General features: G+C 41.2%; 1 protein-coding gene across 2 annotated transcripts in view; it reads right to left on the bottom strand.

Annotated features, from left to right (window-relative positions):
• Window positions 1-18,811, bottom strand: part of LOC140732819 (adhesion G-protein coupled receptor F1-like) — a 102,708-nt gene that overhangs the window by 55,700 nt on the left and 28,197 nt on the right. The gene's annotated exons all lie outside the window — the stretch shown is intronic.

Here is an 18,811-nt window from a genome sequence, read left to right as displayed (position 1 = left end):
AAAAATAATACAAACATTGGGATATAATTAAATCCCAAGATTCACTTTCTGAAATGCTGTGGATATGATGTGGAGCAACCTTTGCTCTTAGTATTCACTGCAGAGCTACTTAATTTAAACACCAGTGGCATTGTGTACATAATGGGAAACTGGGGTGGGAGTATAGTAAAAGAATGCTGGTAAGATGCTGTGGTAAGATGAAGCATAATTAATGATTTCTCTGTTGCATTAGCTATAAAATTGTTGAATATATTGACAAGACAATTGACTCAAATTAGTTTTAGGCTTTTGTTGCGCAGGTAGGGCTGTATGAGATGATTCACTGGAAATCATGTGGTATTTTCCAGTAAATTGCATACCAGTGGTCTTGCCTTATATGGAAGTGTTATTCACTCGTAGGGGAGATAGGGAGACCCTAAACAGTATAATAGCAAGGTTGTTTCAAGGGATTTTTTTTTAGCCTCTCCACGGGCTGGATTGTGACGAATACCTGGTGATCTTGATGCCCCGTCATGTCTTGTCTGAGAGTTGGGGCTCCCCAGCACAGTGTTTAAGAATATACAAGCAGTTAAGTATTTATTGCTGAGAAGTATCACAATGAATTGCATGCAATCTTGAGTTTGATTTATTGGTGAAGAATCAAATAAAAAAGTTTGTACAACAACACACACAAAATGCTGGTGGAACACAGCAGGCCAGGCAGCAGCTGACGAAGGGTCTCGGCCCGAAACGTCGACAGCGCTTCTCCCTATAGATGCTGCCTGGTCTGCTGTGTTCTACCAGCATTTTGTATGTGTTGTTGTTTGAATTTCCAGCATCTGCAGATTTCCTCGTGTTTGCTCTTAAAAAAGTTTGTGTTTTGTTCTCTTAGTTGAATTAGACTAGATTTGTTGGTATGGTTAGAAGTTGAATTGGATTTGTAGTTAAGAGTTAAACAAAATTACCTGAGTTACTCTTATGGTTTTACTCATTTAAAGATTAAAGATTACCTTTATTTGCCACATGTATATTGATATGTCATTTGTGTCAAAATAGATTAGCAAGGATTGTATTGGGCAGGCTGCAAGTGTTGACATTTTCTGCACCAAAATAGCATGCCCACAACTCACTACCCTGAACAGTACATCTTTGAAGGAAAACAGTCTACAGTGGGGAAATTGAAATCACCTGTAACAACAAATCTGTTGTATTTGCAACTGTAATGCCCTAGTTAACATTTTTACTGCTAAGCTGTAGGTATTCGTTTTAGCAGTTCTGTAAAAGCAGTGTCTTCTACTTTTAGAATATTTTGCTTTTGGCTAAAATATAAGGGGCTATGATGTTCAACTTAAGAATGTTGTATCGGGGGGTCACGTGGGGTCTTGTAATGGAGTAGACGTGTGTCCCGGGAGCTGCACCTACCTTCACCTTTTCCCTCACCCAAATAGCAGTTAATTCTATTTTTTAAGTGACTGAAGTGAGTTGTAACGGGCTGAACGAAATGACGAAGCCAGGTAACAGTAAGAAACAAGAAAAGGGCGCAGGAGAAGAAGATTCTGGTGAGGGCTCCGCGAAGTTAGTGGGCCCAGGAGAAGCTGAAGCTGTTAGGCCCCGGTCCCAACTACCATTGAAGAAGTCCTTGTGGCAGTAAACAAGCTGTACAGTTTGGTAGACAGGAGACATGCTGAGCACGGTAAGTCAATCATGAACCTAACAGCTCCTCTAGCCGAAGTCGGTAAGCCTGTTTCTCTAATGGAGGATACCGTCGATTCATATGAGAGGCGGCTTGATAGCCTAATATCCCAAAACACGCAGCTACAGGCTCAGATGGATGACCTTGAAGCCCGGTCTTGCCGTCAAAGCATTTGCATTATCGAGGTTCAGGAGAAAGCCGAAAACAATAAGCCGACGGAATTTGTAGCCACGTTGATTTTGAAGTTGCTGGGGGAAGAACATTTCCACCAGCTGATTGAAGTGGACCGTGCCCACTGGAGCCTAGCACCGGCAAAAAATGGCAGGCCAAGAGCTACTATTGCTAGGCTACACCACTTCAAGGGCTGGTGCTACGGCTATCTAGGGAGCGAGCTCCGCTGCTATATGACGGGCGCCCGGTGTTCATATACCCGGATTTAACCTCGGCCACCATGAGGAAACATCAGGATTTTCAGCACATCAAGGAGAAATGCAAAGCCAGGAAAATTAGGAGCTGATTCTGGTACCCGGCGAGGTTTGTGGTTTCAGTTAACAACACCACCAGTACATTCAGCACTGCAGCCATAGCTGAGGAGTTCCTGAGCTGAGAAGTTAAAAATGGATATTCTGACACCATATCAACCAAAAAACGGATTAACACTGGGATACTGGTTTTGTTGTTGATCGCTAACGGCTTCATCTGGAGACTATTTAGTATGTTCAGCGCATGAGGAACTGAAAAATAAGCTCACACTGAGATGTGGGTGAGGGCTGATTGCTTTTGTTTATTTTTCTGTTTCATAGTGCATTTGTGAAGAGGCGTTTCTCCCGTGTTTAGTGAGTAATGGGTAGTTACCTTGCTCTTCCGGGCCATGTGTTGGCTCTTGGATTTAGCTTGACTCTAGGTTAAGGGTATGGAAGTACTACTCCTGGTGTGTTCTTATTTTTGGGAGGATTTTTTGTGTTTCTCAAGAGGTTGTTACAGCACATCTGTTTGTGTTATGTCATGACCATACAGCATATTTTTTTGTTAAGCAGCAGACATGACATCTAATCTACATATGCACAGCATTGGTGAGATTAAACTGGTCAGCTGGAATGTACAGGGGATGAATAGTCCAGTGATGAGAGGGAGGGTGTATGCACATCTTCGTACACTCAAAGCTGATGTTTGTTTTCTCCGAGAAGCGCACATTAAGAAAACAGTGGCGAAAGTGCTTTGGGCATCTCAGGTCTACCAGTCGAACTTTAGTACTAAAACTAGAGGTGTTGCAATCCTAATAAAAAAAAGCATGCTGTTTATTCACACACAAACTATCACTGACCTGAGGGGCAGATATGTAATGGTAAGTGGAATATTAAACTCCATACCATTGACACTAGTGAATGAGTACGGGCCCAAATTTGATCCAATTTTTTTTTCAGAACCTCTTTAAGGCCATGCCTAATCTGTCTGACTCTAACATAATTGCAGGCGGAGACTTTAATTGCATCTTAAACTCCCTCCTAGGTAGACAACATCCCCAAGTTTGTTCACTTAAAAATAGTGTAACTCTTAATAATCTCAGCAATCGTATAACATAGTAGATATTTGGAGGCTTCTTAATCCCATGAAGAAGGATTTTTTGTATTTTTTTCACAGTACACAATTCCTACTCTAGGATTGATTATTCTTTGTTAGATTCGAAATTGGTCTTGTCAGTAGTCGGTTTCACTTCCATAATATACTTACTGTAGATTCCGGACTACAGAGAGCACCTGATTAAAAGCCGCTGGCTCTAATTTTAGAAATAAAATCAATTTTTTACTTGTAAAGGCCGCACCGGATTTTAGGCCGCACCGGATTTTCGGCCGCAGGTGTCCCACGTTGTAATATGAGATATTTACACAGAAAGATATTACACGTGAGGATTTTTTAACTTTTAATTAAATCCATATGGTAACAAAAACAAATACATATTGCAAATGCTTTTTTTCGAACCGTGCCCATAACGCGGCTACTTTTAAATATACGTTGCGTATACTTCTTTACTGAACAACATTCCAATATCTCCTAACGACTGGTAAAAAATATATATACTGCAGCCTACCAGGAAAAGTTATTGATCGCCTTTAACTTAAAAGCAGCGTTTTCGCTCCGCCGCTCCGCTCGCGTAATGCCGCTCCCCCCCCACCGTCCCGTTTATCGCAAACCGGCGTTTTCCCACAAGACGCGGCGAAACCGGGTGTGACATCATAGCATCCCGCGATGTAGTACAGAAAACAAATATAGTTAAAACTCTTCTAACTTTAACTAGAAAATGAATTACTAAGCGAAAATATTATAAACTAAATAACTGCCATAAAGGCAGCACAATGCTTTTCTTTGAGTGTTTTCCATGTTGATGAGGGTGAGTACAAATGACTGATTTACAATAATTTAATTGTGAAAGTGCGCTTGATTTATCGTACAATTTCATTGGACCTCTGTGAACTACTCATCAATTTTATTGGTCTACTGTTACGAGGCAAAATATTTTCGGCGGCATGAAAAAAAATAATACATTAGCCGCTCTGGATTAAAGGCCGCAGAGTTCAAAGCTGTTCAAAATGTGGGAAAAAAGTAGCGGCTTAAAATCCGGAATCTACGGTATATTAGATCATACTCCCGTCTCCCTTATATTTAAATTGAATCACAAAAGAAGTGAATATAGTTGGTGTTTAAATAATGCTTTGCTAAAGGATAAGGATTTTTTCTCTTATCTTTCACATAAGATAGATCTATACCAATGATGTGGGCGATGTTGATGATTCCACTCTCTGGGAGGCCATGAAGACGGTTATTAGAGGTTGCATAAAGGTATATGAGACAGCAGAAAAAAGAAGATTCAAGAAAAGGTTAAGTGAAATAGATGATCAGTTGGCAAATCTGGAAGTTTCTTACAAAATAAACCTTGAAGCAGAATTACTTAATAAGATTACTGCCTTATGGTATGAGTATAATTCTATAATGTCCAAGAGTGTTTCAAAACTACTGACACAAGTCAGACAGAGGTATTTTGAGCTTGGTGAAAAGCCCCATAAGTTATTAGCCCATCAGTTAAGACAGATGCAGGCCTCCAGGGACGTACATTGTATAAAGGCGAAAGATGGCTTTTTATTGATGGACCCGGAAAAAATTAATGAGTTTTGCGGAGTTCTATGCTAATGTTCACCAATCACAAGGCGATCCGGACGTTGAAGCTATGGAAACATGTTTTGATAATCTGAATCTGTCCACACTGTCAGTAGATTCAGTAAAGGCACTTGATGCTGATCAAGGAAGTTATCTCCTCCCTCCCCAATAATAAGGCAGTGGGTCCAGATGGTTTTAGCATGGAATTCTTCAAAGTATTTGGTCCAAAATTGTCGCTGCTTATGAATGTTGAATCACTCTAGGTTAGCTTCCAGATTTCCACCCACTTTGTGTAATGCCAATGGCTCTCTGATTCCAAAACCAGGCTGTGATCCCAAGGTGGTTTCATCATATTGCCCCATTTCGCTGCTGTCCATTGAAACCAAAATTCTTGGGAAAGTCCTGGTCAATAGTTTAAAAGAACACATTTGTTCTATCATTCATCCAGACCAAACTGGCTTTATACCAGGTAGACATGTATTTTAATCTGCACCTTCTGTTCAATATTTTATATACAAAGCATGTAGTCATCTCATTGGATGCACAATGTGCGTTTGATCAAGTGGAATGGCCATATATGATGTTTGCACTTAAGAAATTTGGATTTGGACCATCTTTCATCAAATGGATTGAAATAATTTATTCACACCCATCTGCCTCTATAATCACTAATCAGAATATTTCCTCCCCTTTTGCAATTCATCGTGGGACTTGTCAAGGCTGCCCCGTCTCCGTTTTTGTTTGCAGTTATCATTGAGCCACTGGCTGTTAGCATCAGATATGCACGGACATAAACATCACCTTTCATTATACGCTGATGATGTCCTTTTATACATCTCCAGCCTATAAACATCAATACCTGCCCTTCTGACTCTAATTAATAATTTTGGCAGTTTCTCAGGTTTCTCTATTAATTGGGATAAGAGTGAACTAGTGCCAGTCACAGCAGTAGTTAATAGATAGATAGATAGATACTTTATTCATCCCCATGGGGAAATTCAACATTTTTTCCAATCTCCCATACACTTATTGTAGCAAAACTAATTACATACAATACTTAACTCAGTATAAATATGATATGCATCGTGTCAATACAGCGTATTTACGGTCCCATCCCTTTAAAATAATTTCTGATAATTTTTCCTATCTTGGTGTTACTATTACAAAAACCCAGTTGATCTTTTGCAAGTGAATTGGCGAAACAAAGTTGAGCAGGTAAAATGCAATATTGACTTTTGGAAAACCCTTCCAATTTCTTTGGTGGGGAGGGTTAACGCAATCAAGATGATTTTACTGCCATGATTTCTTCATCTTTTCCAGTCAATTCCATGGTTTATTCCTCTGCCATATTTTAAGCAAATGGATTTAATTATTATACCCTTCATTTGGAATTATAAAGCCTTTAGAATTACTAAAAATCACTTGTCAAAGCCCAAGGAAAGCAAGTGGTTTTTCCCTACCGGATGTTAAAATGTATTACCGAGCTGCCCACCTATCCATTCTTGCATGGTGGAAAAAAAGGCCCACCCTCTACCTCCGACTCGTGCCCAGCATGATTACTCATGGAGCGAGTGCTTTGTAAGAAGACTTCCTTACCAGCTCTCCTTAATAGCCCCACTGCAGTTAATAAGTCACATTTTAGTAACAGCTTTGTGGTTGGCAGCACTATAAGAATTTGGAAGCAGATTCAACTACACATTAAGGCCCCAAAAAACTTGTATCGACAGTCTGATCTGTGACAATCATTCCTTTTTGCCTGGCCTGAATGATACTGTTTTTTTCCACCTGGAAACAGAGAGGCATCTGTAGTGTAGCTGACCTATATATTAATGAAAACTTTGCCACATTTGCCAGTTATAAATAGTTTACAATATTCCTCCATCTAGTTTTTTTTAGATATTTACAAATTTGAGATTATGTTAGGAAATATATACCTAACTTCGAGGTTTTAGACAAACATGAGACCCTGGAGGCAATAAATAAATTTGATCCTGTTACTTGTAGTGCCATATCCTACTTTTATCAGATCCTACATAATGGAGCTCGGGTGAATACTGCAGGTCTTAAACAGGCATGGGTGGATGAATTGGGTATAGAACTGACAGAGGAGGTCTGGGATGAGTGTTTAAAGAGTATACATGATTGTTTGGTCAACATCAAACACAGACTTATACAGTTTAAAACAATACATAGACTCCATTATTCCAAAGAAAAGTTGCACAGCTTCTATCCTGATGTTTCACCAGTTTGTAATAGATGTAAATCTGAGAACAGTAACTTGTCACATTCATTCTGGTCATGTTGTAAGCTTTATGCATACTGGAAAAGCATTTTTCACTGTTTCTCTGAGGCTTATGGGAAGTGGTGGGAAACAGACCCGCTCATAGCCATCCTTGGAGCAACAAGCTTCCTATCTTCAGCCAATAAGTATGAAAAAATGGCTGTATTGTTTGGAATGGTGGTTGCTAAGAAGTTAATCCTGTAAATGTGGAAAATAGACTCTGTGCCTATGTACGATCTGTGGCTGAGAGAACTGGCAAATACTTTACATTTGGAGAGACTGAGACTATGTAATGAGGACAGAGGGGACATCTTTGAAAGGATATGGGGCCCAGTATTGGACTTTCTTACAGGGTGAGGACTGAGGTTTTTGGTGCGGTGCACCTCTGCTGTGTATGTTCACTTTCACCTTTATATCTTTCTTTCTTTTGCTGCTCTAATTTGATTTTGCTATGGTTGTGGTTTTTGTGGATGTGCTTTTTTTGTTAGTTTTTTGTTAGAAAATTAATAAAGAAAATTTTTTAAAAAATGTATCATCAGTCATGATGGTGGAATCAGGAGCAAGTTTCGAAGAGCAGGGCAGAGAGATTGGTGACAGACAGTGTGGTTTTGATGGGAGCTGCGGAGAGGACAGGAGGGAACTTGGCTGAGGATGTCATTGGGAAGGAGCGTCCCCTCTGCACAAAGTGCTTTGTGAAGATAGATGGCTCCAAGGAGGAAAGGCCGATGAGAGCACCCATTCGTTTGAGATGGATTTCGAGCGACGTTCAAAATGTGCTGTGTGCTTTTACGCAGGCCGCAAGTTCAGCACATGAGTGAAAGGACAACTTCAAGATGAGCTCCAAATTTATGTGCAGATTTGGACTGGGTTAACTGTAATGGGCCCTTTTATTTAGTTTTTCTTTTCCTGTCAACTAACTGTTCCATAAAGCTGAAATTTGTAAATATACTTCCTTTAAAATTTTATGTGGTGCGCAGTCTGTTATTTTGTGCCGACTGATGATTGTGTATGGGCAGTATTTACACAGCATTAGCTCAAATCGAGGTGTCTTTAATCAGAACATCACGATGTTCCTGATTGGCTGAGCCTCAAATCATATTGACCCTAGATGTATATCATTTATAAAAGGTGGCCTTTTCACCATTGGGTCCTGTGGCTGTTAGCAGAGCTGGCTAACGAGTCAAATTTGCATATGGGTCCAGTGAGGGGGTTGCATAACTTTCTTTGATCTGTCTGCATATCTGTTCCTCATTGTCCCAGTGGCTAGTGGGGGTGTCTGTAGTATAAGCCCATTAGTGTGCTTGCATCTTTCTTTTTTTTGATTTTTACCCATGAGCCCTCCATTATATTCCCTGTGAGTGCAGTTGTGATATTGTTCCTTATTAATAGTGCAACGCCAACCCCCAACCTGGCCACTTTAAACAAGTGGTACAGCGGAAACCTGATTGCATGAGGACTAACCAATCTGGAAGGATGGACAATGGCATCATAGATACCACCAGACCAGGCATGCCCAGGCATGACCCCTGATGAAGATGGCAGAGTTTGTCACCGAAACATTGGTTAAAACCAACACCTGTACTGGTGTTGAAACCTGAGATAAATTTATTCTTCATATATGCTGGGAAAGCACTGGATACCTTTTCAGGATACAACTCGTCCTCCTTGCACAGGCTGTCCTTATCCTAGAGGGAAGCTCCACTGATCCTAAAACCTGACCCCCTGCCCCATGCACCAGTTCCTCAGACAAGCATCTGAATGTTCCACCTTTCTATTCCTGCCCTGACTAGCATGTAGCAGTGGGAGTAATCCAGAGAGTACTATCTTTGAAATCCTGCTTTTCAGTTTTTTTTCCCTAATTCCCTATACTCACTGTTCATTCCACTTTCCACCTATGTCATTGGTGCCAAAGTGCACCACAACTTTTAGCAGCTCACTCCCAACCCCCCCCCCCACCCCTAGAATATTCTGTAGCTACTCTGAGAGATCCATAACCCCGGCCATTTGCCCAAATATCATACTCCCCTTGTCTCTATGCCAACGGTTTATCCTATTCTGTGTACCTTCTGTTCGGTCGCACAATTACAATGTAATCCAAGCAAAATTGAACAACATATTTACTGTAAATATGGAAGCTCATTGCATGTGAACTTCTGTAGATTAGTGCAAACAAGCCACTGATCATTTTAATGCATGAGAAGATCAATTTTTGAACAACTTGACCAAACTTGGTCTACTCTAAAACTCTTTGCGACATCATTATTTATTTATTTATTAATGTACACCTATGCAAAAATGTTTGGAAAATCACGTTCCATTAAATTCTGCAACTTGAAGTAATTATAGGAAGAGCCAAAAACTTTAACCCAATAGTCACGATGATCCCTTCTAATGATGCAAGTGAGGAAGTGAGTTGTAGAAAGGTGGTTTTCATTGCTCCTTGCATCTCGGACCATGAGGTCAAAGTGAGGTTTTAAATAAAGTGGATAGTAGGAGACTTGTCCCAAAAAGACAAACATCTGAAACTAAAGGACGACATTGTGTAGGAGGTCAGAGGATTAGAGCAGATGTGAGGAAAAACCTTTTAACCTGCATGGTATCTGGAATTTGGATCTGCATTGGGGGTGGAGGCAGACCCTCTCATAACCACTAGGAACTGTTCAGATGAGTATTTGAATTGCCAAAGAAGATTATGGACTAAGTGCTGATAAATGAGATATTTATTATTGATAGGTGCTAGATGGCCAGCTTGGACCTGGTGTGATAAAGGCTTGCTTCTGTGTAGTATCACTCTCTGGCTTTAAGGCTCAATGATGAGGGCATTAAGGTTCATATTCAAAATAGCAGCATTGTTCACTCATTGATGTTAGGACCTGGCTGTAGATGGTGGAAGCTCATTGCATGTGAACTTCTGTAGATTAGTGCAAACAAGCCACTGATAATTTTAATGCATGAGAAGATCAATTTTTAAACGACTTGACCAAACTCGGTCTACTCTAAAACTCTTTGTGACATCAATTTTTATTTATTTATTTATGAACATAGTCTAGTAGGCAGTGCAATAACAGAAGAATTTGATATGCATTTAGTTGTCTGAACTCCTGAAACATTTGCAGTAAAGAGTATAAACTAGTACTGCAAACACGAGGAAATCTGCAGATGCTGGAAATTCAAACAACACACACAAAATGCTGGTGGAACACAGCAGGCCAGGCAGCATCTATAGGAAGAAGCACTGTCGACATTTCAGGCCGAGACCCTTCGTCAAGAATAACTGAAAGGAAAGATAGCAAGAGATCTCCCGTCCCATGATCCTTTCCCTTCTCCAGCTCTGTATCACTTTCGCCAATCACCTTTCCAGCCCTTAGCTTCATCCCACCCCCTCCGGTCTTCTCCTATCATTTCGCATTTCCCCCTCCAACCACTACTTTCGAATCTCTTACTATCTTTCCTTTCAGTTATTCCTGACGAAGGGTCTCGGCCCAAAACGTCGACAGCGCTTCTCCCTATAGATGCTGCCTGGCCTGCTGCGTTCCACCAGCATTCTGTGTGTATTGTTTAAACTAGTACTGCCATTATTTCAAATACTTCTCCAGCTAAATTAATCTGGGTGCCAAGCAAATCAAAGTGGGGTGTGGTATTATGAACACATTATTAATTATTAATAAATCCATAAATTATTAGCAAGCAGATCAGGATATTTAGACAGTTTATAATGCAATGCTTAGGTGATTTAACAAAATGCAAATCAACACAGTGAGGAAAAGCGCAAACGAGCTTTCCTTTTGATAAGAAGGTTAGATTATTTGTATAACACATCTGTACTACGTGATCAACTTGGATATTGAATACCTTATATTTACATATGTACTTTGCATGGAAATATGCTGTTATAATGCCAGCATTGTAACTGATGTGAAGAAATAATAACCTGTGGGAGTGAAACCCAAGTCATCAGCTGCCAGTAGTGTTGTGTTGATGTGCCAGGAAGAATTCTATACTGAAGGCACTTACGTAATTACTCCATTGAGTTTGATTTTAGGGGTTCAAGTCTCACCACCATTCTATCACCGCCATCCTTTCTTTGACAAAATTAAATGCTGAAAGGTCCTTAGCAAAGCACCGGAAAAAAAGATATTCGTGCAAGAGGGTTTTAAAGAGACGGTTGTGAGGTAGAGATTTTCAGAGTAAAGAGTAATTTTCAGAGAGCTTAAAGTTTAGGCAACTGAAGACCAATCGTGGAATGTTGAAATTTGGCGTTCACAGGAGTTCAAAGTTGGAGGGGAATCAAAGCTACAGTGAACAACTATTAATATTCCCAAAAGCAAATGCCTATGCAGTTAACAGGAAGAGGGGAATATACATAAAACAATCTTTTTAGGAATGTGGATGGATTGACATCTGTGTGAACAGTCAGAGGGCAAATGCAAACCAGAAAGCATGTCATTGGTTGAAGAATAGGATTTGATATGAGTATGTACTTGAGCACGGAGTCATGGATAAATCAAAAATTTATGGAAACTAGATGTTGAGGGGTTGACCAGTGGAACATTGGGTAGTTGAATATAAACTTGTAGGCAACTTCATTGTAGTCCATTGCCTATGATCATGTTTCAGACAGATGCAATTAAATTCTAATTTTAAACATCTTTTAAAATATAAACACAATAAATTTTGCAGATGTTGGAAATCCAAAGCAACACACGTAAAACGCTCGAGGAATTCAACAAGTGTGGCAACATCTATGGAAATGAACAAACAGTTGATATTTTAGCTGTGATCCTTCTTCAGTACTGAAAGGAAGGGGGAGGGAAAGGAGGAAGGTGAAGCCAGGTGGGTGGGAAAGGTAAAGGGCTGGGAAGGAATAGGATTAGAAAGGAGAAAGGAAAGGAGGAGGGACACGAGGAAGAGGTGATATACAGGTAAAAAGAGGTAAGAGGCCAGAGTGCGAAATACAAGGAGAGGGAGTGAAAAATATTGGAAAGAGAATACAATATTCATACCATCAAGTTAGAGGCTACCCAGTTGGAATGTAAGGCATTGCCTCTCCACCCTGAAGGTGGCTTTACAATGGCACAAGAAGAGGCCATGTACTAACATGTCAGAAAGGGAATGGGAATCAGAATTAACATGTTTAGTCACCGGGTAGTTCTGCTTTTAGAGAATGGAGTGGAGGAGCCAGAGGAAGTGATTATCCAATTTACAATGGGGTCCACCAATATAGAGGAGTTTGCATTGGGAGCAGATTCACAGGTGAAGTGATTTGTTCATCTTGAATGACTATTAAGGGCCATGAATGGAAATGAAGGAGGTGAATGGCCAGGTGTTGCACATTAGCCACTTGCAGGGATAAGTTCCTGAAGGGAGGTTAGTGGAGAGAGAGGAATGGAAAGGACAGAGGGAACAATCCCTGCAGAAGGTGAAGAGTGGGGGAGAGGTAAATATGTGTTTGGTGGTTGGATCTCTTTGGTGCTGGTGAAAGTTGCAGAGATTGATGTGTTGGATGCAGAGGCTCACGAGGTGGTAGGTAAGGACAAGAGGAACTCTATCACTGTTTAGGCAGTAGGAAGATGTGGTGAGTGTGGATGAGTGGGAAATGGAGGAGATGCAGTTGAGGGCAGGATCAATGACAGAGGAAGGGAAACACTGTTCTTTGAAGAAGGAGGACATCTCTGATGTCCTAGAAAGGAAATACTCATCTTTGTGAACAGATGTGGCAGAGAAGAAGGAACTGAGAAAAGGGAATAGTGATATTTACAGGAAATAGGGTGGGAATTGGTATTGTCAAGATAGCTGTGGAAATTCATAGGTTTATAAAAAATGTCAGTTGGCAGTTTGTCGCCAGAGATGAAAACAGAGAGATCAAGAAAGGGGAAAGAGATGTCAGTAATGTACCAAATGAATTGAAAGGGCAGGGTGGAAATTGGAGGCAACGATAATGAAATTGATGAGCTCAGCATGAGAGCATGAAGAGGTACCATAATCCTTTAAAATATATTGGCCCTAAATTTGATATGCAGAACAATAATAACAAGCCTCTCTGTGTTCATTATAATAATGAAAATATCTGACAGCAAGTTTGGAGAAAACGCATTAGACCATAAGATATAGGATCTGAATTTGGCAATTTGGTCCTTCGAGTCTGCTCCATCATTTCATCATGGCTGATCCATTTTTGCTCTCAGCCCCAATCTCCTGCCTTCTCCCCATATCCCTTCATGGCCCAACCAATCAAGAATCTATCAACCTCTGCCTTAAAAATTCATAAAGGCTTTGCCTCCTCAGCTGCCTGTGGCCAAGAATTCCACAGATTCGTTACTCACTGACAGCTCAGCCAGCAGCAACAGCAGGCCACAGCAACGAGGTTTCTCGCAGGTGGGCAGCACTTGTTTAAAAGTGTTGAAGGGACAAGCAGGGTGGATAACATTGTTGGGAGTAGGCCAGTAGTCAGTGCAGGATTGTCAGGCTTTGGCTCAAATAAGGCTTCAGCTCAAAAGAGGCGTTAGCTCTGGCTAAGCTTCTATGAAGGTTCCTTTTATTCACTCTCTCTGACTGTACCTAGAGTAGGAAATGGCTGTTGTGTGTTTTTCATGCTGGATGCTGGAGCCCTGGGAGACCCAGAGTATCCCGGGGAACTAGAACTGCATGAAGTGCATCCGACTGCAGCTCCTTGAGACCATGTTAGGGATCCGGAGCAGCAGCTGGATGACCTTCGGCTTGTACAGGAGAGTGAGGAGATCATCGATCAGAGTTACAGGGAAGTAGTCACCCAGAAGATGCAGGAGGCGAGTATCCAGTGACTGTCAGGAGAAATGGAAATGTGAATAGGCAGTTAGTGCAGAGCACCTCTGTGGCCATTCCCCTCAAAAATAAGTATACTATTTTGGTACTGTTGTTGGGGGGTGACTTCACAGGGGATCGCCAAGGAGAACAGGTTACTGGCACTGAGCATGGGTCCACGGTGCAGAAGGGAAAGAGGGGAGCTGTAGTGATAGTGGACTCAATAGTCGGAGCAATAGACAGGAGATCCTGTGGATGTGAATGGGACAACTGAATGGTATGTTGCCTCCCAGGTGCCAGGGTTGGAGATGTCTAGGATCGCATCCACAGCATTTTGGAGAGGGATGGAGAGCAGCCAGATGTCTTGGTACATATCGGCACCAATGACATAGGAAGGAAAAGCAAAGTGGTCCTGAAAAGAGAATTTAGAGAGCTCAATAGAAAGCTGAGAAGCAAGACCTTCAGGGTTGTAATTTTGAGATTATTGCCTGTGACACACACCAGTGAGGATAGAAACAGGATGATTTGGCAAATTAATGCGTGGCTGAAAAGCTGGTGCAGGGAGCAGGGCTTCAAGTTCTTGGATCATTGTGATCTCTTCTGGGGGAGGTATGACCTGTTCAAAAGTGACGGGTTGCACTTGAACATGAGGGGAACCAATATTAGAAACACAGAAACATAGAAAACCTACAGCACAATACAGGCTCTTCGGCCCACAATGCTGTGCCGAACTTACATTAGAAATTACCTAGAGTTACCCACAGCCCTCTATTTTTCTAAGCTCCATGCACCTATCCAAGAGTCTCTTAAAAGACCCTATTGCATCCAAAAGACCCTATGGTATCCTCATGGGCAGGTTTGTCAGAGCTGTTGGAGAGGGTTTAAACTAATTTGGCAGGAGGGTGGAAACTGGAGTGGAAGACTCAGGATAGAATGGGTGGTTAAAAAGCAAAGATAGTGTGCAGTCAGACTGTCAGGAAGGGCAGGCTGATGATAGGACATAATTGCAGCCAGCAGGGTGAGTATCAGTGCATTAGGGATGCAGAATCAAAAAGGGTAGCAAATACAGTACTCAAAGAGTTGTATCTCAATGCACGGAGTACAAGAAATAAGGTGGATGATCTTGTTGCACTTTTACAGATGATCAGGTATGATGTTGTGGCCATCACTGAATCGTGGCTGAAGGATGGTTGTAGTTGGGAGCTGAATGCCCGAGGCTGCATGTTATTATCAGAAGGATAGGAAGGTAGGCAGAGGGGGTGGCGTGGCTCTTCCGGTAAAGAATGGCATCAAATCAGTAGAAAAATGTGACATAGGATTGGAAGATGTTGAATTCTTGTGTGTTGAGTTAAGAAACTGCAAAAAGTATCCTGCTGGCAGTTATATACAGGCTTCTCAAAAGTAGCTGGGATGTGGACCACAGATTTAAAAGAGGAAATAGAAAAGGCATGTCAAAAGGGCAATGTTATGATAGTCATGGGAGATTTCAACATACAGGTCGATTCTGAAAATTAGGTTGGGAATTTGTCTCGAGAGTGAGTTTGTTGAATGCCAGGGAGATGGCTTTTTAGAGCAGTTTGTCATTGAGCCGACGAGGGGATCAGTTATACTGGATTGGGTGTTATGTAATGAACTGGAGGTGATTAAGGAGCTTAATGTAAAAGAACTCAAAGAACCTTTAGGAGGCAGTGATCACAATATGACTGAGTTCAACTTGAAATTTAATAGGGAGAAAGTAAAGTCTGATGTAACAGTATTTCAGTGGAGTAAAGAAAATTGCAGTGATTTGACAGAGGAGTTGGCCAAAGTAAGTTGGAAGGAGATGCTGGCAGGGGTGACAGCAGAGCAGCGTGGCTGAGTTTCTAGGAAATAAATGAGGAAGGTGCAGGACAGATGTATTCCAAAAACAAAGAAATACTCAAATGGCAAAATAGTACAACTGTGGCTGACAAGGGAAGTCAAAGCCAATGTAAAAGTGAAAGAGAGGGCATACAACAAAGCAAAAATTAATAGGAAGACAGAGGATTGGGAAGCTTTTAAAACCCTACAAAGAGCAACTAAAAGAATCATTAGGAGGGAAAAGATGAAAGCAAGCTAACAAACAATATCAAAGTGGATAGTAAAAACTTTTGCAATTATGTAAAAAAAATAAAAGATGAGAGTGGATATGGGACTACTAGAAAATGAGGCAGGAGAAATAATAACGGGGGACAAGGAGATGGCAGATGAACTAAATGAGTATTTTGCATCAGTCTTCATTGTGTAGGACACTAGCAGTGTGCCAGATGCTGAAGAGTGTAAGAGAAGAGAAGCGAGTGCAGTTTCTATTACAAAGGAGAAGGTGCTCAAAAAAACTGGAAGACCTAAGGATATATAAGTCACCCAGACCAGAAGAACTGCACCCTAGGGTTCTGAAAGAGATAGCATTAGAGATTGTGATAGTATTACTATTACTCTTTCAAAAATCATTGGACTCTGGCATGGTGTCAGAGGACTGGAAAATTCCAAAAGTCACTCCACTCTTTAAGAAAATAGGAAGGCAGCAGAAAGGAAATTATAGACCAGTTAGCTTGACTTCAGGAGTTGTGAAGATGTTGGAGCCAATTGTTCTGGATAAAGTTTTGGAGTACTTGGTGACACAGGACAAAATAGGACAAAGTCAACATGGTTTCCTTAAGGGAAAATCATGCCTAACGAACCTGTTGGAATTCTTTGAGGAGATTACATGAAGGACAGATAAAGGGGATACAGTGGATATTGTATCTTTGGACTTTCAGAAGGACTTTGACAAGGTGCCACACATGAGACTGTTTACCATGTTAAGAGCCTATGGTATTACAGGGAAGTTACTGGCATGGTTAGAGCATTGGCTGATTGGTAGGAGCCGCAAGTGGAAATAAAAGGATCCTTGTCTGGTTGGCTGTCAGTGATTAGTGGTGTTCCACAGGGGTTGGCATTGGGACTGCTTCTTTTATGCTGTATATCAGTGATTTAGATGATGGAATAGACAGACAGACATACTGTATTGATCCCGAGGGAAATTGGGTTTCGTTATAATCGCACCAACCAAGAATAGTGTAGAAATATAGCAATATAAAACCATAAATAATTTAATAATAATAAGTAAATTATGCCAAGTGGAAATAAGTCCAGGACCAGCCTATTGGCTCAGGGTGTCTGAAACTGGGACCTTTTTAGTGCAAGAGGCTTTTATGGGGCAGAATTTGTTAGGTGCATCCAGGAGAGATTCTTAAATCAACATGTAGATAGTCCAATAAAACTGTACTGGTGTTGGTAATGAGTCTGGCTGGGTGACTGACCTTTCAGTGAGTGAACAGTTAGGGGACAGTGATCATTATGTCTTAATTTTTAAGATATCTTCAGATAAGGATAAGAATGGAACTTGCGGGAGAGTATTAAATTGGAGCCTTAAAGCATTAGATAGGAACTAGGGAGAGTTCATTGGGAGCAGGTGTTTTTTGGGCAAGTCCACATCTGATATGTGGAGGGTGTTTAAAGACCATTGGCACAGAGGCCAAGATAAATACGTTCCAGTCAGAAGGAAGGGCAAGGATGGTCAGGTACGAGAACCTTGGATGTCATCAGTGGTGATGAATTTAGTCAAGAAGAAAAAGCAAAAGTATATAACGTTTAGGAAACTAGAATCAAATGGGCCCTTGAGGATTATAAAGAAATTGACTCAAGAAGGGAATAAGGAAATACAGGTGAGGCCATGAAAAATTGTTGGCAAGTAGGATTTAAGGGAATTCCAGGACATTCTATACATGCTGCACATCAAGAGGACAACTAGGGAGAGGGTGGGACCACTCAACGATAAAGGGGTAACATTTACTTGGATGCAGAGGATGTGGGTGAGGTCCTTTACATCAGTATTTACCAAGAGGAAGGATGTGGAGGATCAGGAGATCAGTGCTGAGTGTGTTGATATGCTGGGACATTACGAGGTAAAGGAGATGACTTTGTTGCCAAGTTTACAGATGATACAAAGATTGGTGGAGGGGCAGATAGTGTTGAGGAAACAGGTAGGCTGCAAAAGGATTTAGACAGATTAGTAGATTGAGCAAGAATGTGGCAAATGAAATGCAATGTTGGAAAATGCATGGTCATGTACTTTGGTAGATGAAATAAATGTGCAGACTATTTTCTAAACAGGAGAAAATCCAAAAATCTGAGATGCAAAGGTACTTGGAAATCCTTGTGCAGAACACTCTAAAGGTTAGCTTTCAGGTAGAGTCGGTGGTGAGGAAGGCAAATGCAATGTTAGCATTCCTTTCAAGAGGTCTTGAATACAAGAGCAGGTATGTGATGCTGAGGCTGGAGAGGTCTCGCCTTGAGAATTGTGAACAGTTTTAGGCTCCTCATCTAAGAAAAGATGAGCTGACATTGGAGATGATTCAGAGGAAGTTTACAAGGATAATTCTGGGAATGAAAGGGTTATCATACAGGGAACATTTGATAGCTCTTGGTCTGTAGTTGCTGGAATTTAAAAGGATAAGGAGGGATCTCTTTGAAACCTTTCGAATGTTGAAAGGCCTAGACAGAGTCGATGTGGAAAGGATGTTTCCCATGGTGTTGGAGTCTAGGACAAGAGGGCACAGCCTCAGGCAAGGGGGTGTCCATTTAGACTAGAGATGTGAAAATATTTCCTTAGCCACAGGGTGATAAATTTGTGGAATTTATTACCACAGACAGCTCTGGAGGCAAGGTTGTTGGGTATATTTAAGGCAGAGCTTTTTTGATTGGACACAGCATCAAATGTTATGGGGAGAAGGCCGGGGAGTGGGGCTGAGGAAAGGGAAAAAGAATCAGCTATGACTGAATGGCGGAGGAGACTCATTGAGCCAAATGGCCTAATTCTGCTCCTGTGGTCTTGCGGTCTCTGGCTAACAAAATTCCTCCTCATC

The sequence above is a fragment of the Hemitrygon akajei genome, chromosome 9 (genome assembly GCF_048418815.1).
Source record: "Hemitrygon akajei chromosome 9, sHemAka1.3, whole genome shotgun sequence".
In the NCBI taxonomy this organism is placed as follows: Eukaryota; Metazoa; Chordata; class Chondrichthyes; order Myliobatiformes; family Dasyatidae; genus Hemitrygon; species Hemitrygon akajei.
This window is presented reverse-complemented; position numbering and strand designations above follow the sequence as displayed.